Source organism: Gossypium hirsutum, chromosome A11 (assembly GCF_007990345.1).
Source record: "Gossypium hirsutum isolate 1008001.06 chromosome A11, Gossypium_hirsutum_v2.1, whole genome shotgun sequence".
NCBI lineage: Eukaryota > Viridiplantae > Streptophyta > Magnoliopsida > Malvales > Malvaceae > Gossypium > Gossypium hirsutum.
Genome location: NC_053434.1, coordinates 90,289,226 through 90,292,282, shown reverse-complemented (window position 1 = coordinate 90,292,282; position 3,057 = coordinate 90,289,226). Strand labels below are relative to the sequence as shown.

Sequence of the window (3,057 nt, the reverse complement as noted above, 5' to 3'; positions counted from 1 at the left end):
CACAACAAGGACAGGCATAACGTCCTTTAGTACTCCAACCCGATAAATTAGCATAAGCCGGGAAATCATTAATTGTCCATAATAAAGCTGCACGTAAATTAAAGTTTTCCTTTCTTAATACATCATATGTCTCAACACCCGACCATAATTGTTTTAACTCTTCAATAAGTGGCTGCAAATAGATGTCAATATCATTTCCGGGACCTTTCTCTCCAGGGATAATCATTGATAAAATAAATGAAGATTGCTTCATGCAAATCCATGGAGGCAAATTGTAAGGAACAAGCACTACAGGCCAAGTACTGTACGAAGTACTCATGATTTTAAAAGGATTAAAGCCATCAGCTGCAAGCCCAAGCCTCACATTTCGAGGATCGCTTGCAAAGCTTGGAAATTTACTGTCAAACGTTTTCCAGGCTAAAAAATCAGCAGGATGCCTTAATAATCCATCATCGGTTCGTTGATCATTATGCCACCTCATAGAATCGGCCATCTTTGACGACATGAAAAGCCTTTGAAGTCTTGGTATTAGGGGAAAATATCGCATAACCTTCACTGGCTTCTTTCTTAAATGTGCCCCACCATCATCACCATTCACATCTTCTGTATTCCCATTCATCCAACGAGACTTACCGCAAACATGACAAGACTGTTGGTTCTTCTGATCACCCCAGTACAACATGCAGTCATTTGGGCAACTATGAATTTTATCGTACCCAAGGCCCAAATCTTTTATTAGCCTCTTCATATCTTGACAAGACTGGGGGATTTTTGCAAACGGAAACATCTCTCTCAGAAACTCTAGCAGCATTGTAAAAGAGTTTCCGGTCCACCCTCCCAAACATTTTAAGTGAAATAGACGAATACAGAAGGACAATTTCGAATATTTTGATCCCTTGTAAAGTTCTTCGTTCATTTCGTTAAGTAAATTGTAGAACTTCGCCGCTTCTTCATTTGGCTCCTCATCAGGTGCACTTGTTCCCGTTTCGCAAAAAACATTTCCACCAATATTTCAATCGTCGGATGCAATAAAGTTAGGTAGAAACGATTCCTCACCATGACTGTGCATATTAAATGCATCCCGCAACATACCTTCCATGTCATCTTGTCTAACATACTGGTGGTAATCAGTATCAGGATAAGTTGAATTAATCATTGAAGAAGTTCCACTAGATGTACACTCTCCATGGAAAATCCATTTTTTATACCCCCGAATAAAGCCATCAACAATTAGATGCTCGTAGACAACTTCACGAAAATGCCAATTAATGTTGCCACACTTCTTACATGGGCAAAGAATCATATTCTCTTGGCTTGCATTTTGAAATGCAAAATTTAGAAAAGTTTGAACTCCATTTTGATAGGCATTGCTTACCCTTGACAATTTCATCCAACTCCTATCCATTTCGTAGTTCTTGAAATCTAAAGTTGACAATAAATTGCGTTTACTAAAATAGATAATATACATTTATAACTAAAAATGATGACTTCAACATCAATGAATTAAACTATTTTATTGAGCGAATATTTCTCTCAAAAGGTCAATTAATATTTAATTTAGTTTTGTAACGATATTTTTTTACTTTAATTTTGTTTGAAAGTAACCCACCCTTATCCTGTCTCATAAAGTAAAGTGAAAGTTTTAAATAAATATTTTTTATAAATCAATTGATTTAATAAAATAAAAATATATAAAAATTTAAAAAATAATATCATTACCATCGTCAATTTTTTTTAGTCTGAAAATATGTGAAGAACACTAAAATAGAAAAGTATGATCGTAAATGTCTAATCAAAAGCCTAGAAAAAAATGCATCACCTTGTATATAGTGAATAGAAAGCCAAAAAATAATATATTTAAACCCGCCTTTTATAGGTTTTCATTTTCTTTATACAAAGCTCGTTGGTATATCAAATTATAGTCAATTCCAATTAATAACACAAGATTTCAAAGTAACAATTATGGTTAGTTTGTCTTACTTTTCTACCAAAAGATGTTTTGAATTTCATTTTTTGGAACCCTTCCATTAAAAAAATACATTACATTGCCTCAACCAAATATTTGCTATTATACTGATGATGTACATTTAAATTTTGGGTTTGGGTTTGATTCGAGAACTAATGATTATAAGCTACTTATAGTTTGCCAGAAAGTTTAGTTTGGTTGTGTCCTATCACTAGTGTATAAGCTGCTCCAAGTCAACCTTCAAGTTATATAGTGCACCCTCACAGCTTTCAGAAAGGGAAAAAAAGAAGAGGGAAAATCTTGAAAATAATACCTTTTCCTTTCTAATAAGCTTGCAACCTTCAACAGGACCAGTACTTGCAAAAACCTCTTGGAGTAGTGGTTCAGTCACTTGTGAATGGATGTTTCCCACATACCTGCAGTTTCTCAAAAATAAAAAAACTAAATGTTAAAGAAAAAACAGAAAAAAGAAGAGATAAATAAAACTATATAAGTAACTTTCAAAGTTGTTAAAAAGATGCAAGAACAAGCATCTATCACATTCCAAAAGCCATTTAACTATCAATTAAAAGAGCCATTACCTTAGAATTTTGCACGGAGAGTCATAGCAACATATCCAATCAGCAGACTCATGAAGGAAAGTGTCTCTAATTCATGCAGTTATAAGCACAGAAGTGACTAGGATAGGTGCTTAAGCAAGAAGGGGAAATAAGTGACTCACAATATACAAACAAAACAAAATGGAGAAAGGGGAAAAAGAAGTAAAAAAGATCTAGGCAAACACTCACACACTGCGGCAAGTACTTGGATCAAAACCAGGAGGTAGATTTCCACTTGGGATTGGCTCTATCTACAGAAAAGAAAAGTGAAAAATAAAAAAAAGAGGGGAAAAGAAGGAACGATGTACAAAAAAGTCAGGTCCCACTCAACTCAATTCTAAAGCCTCCGTATCCAGGAAAAAGGATGAGTTTTTGAAGAAATCCAATAGTCAACCTAAAAGAACAAACAAGATGCTAACTACAACGATCACAAATGTGAGCATCACTTCTCCTACTTTGACAACACTTTCCACTTGCAAAGACAACAGACTA

General features: G+C 34.5%; 1 long non-coding RNA gene across 1 annotated transcript; it reads right to left on the bottom strand.

Annotated features, from left to right (window-relative positions):
* Positions 1-2,292: 2,292 nt before the first annotated feature.
* LOC121209959 (uncharacterized) lies at positions 2,293-2,819 on the bottom strand. The gene is made up of 2 exons (XR_005905218.1): positions 2,755-2,819; positions 2,293-2,382 (listed from the first exon to the last, which is right to left on the bottom strand). It is a non-coding gene; the product is annotated as an uncharacterized lncRNA (long non-coding RNA).
* Between the last annotated feature and the right edge of the window lie 238 nt (positions 2,820-3,057).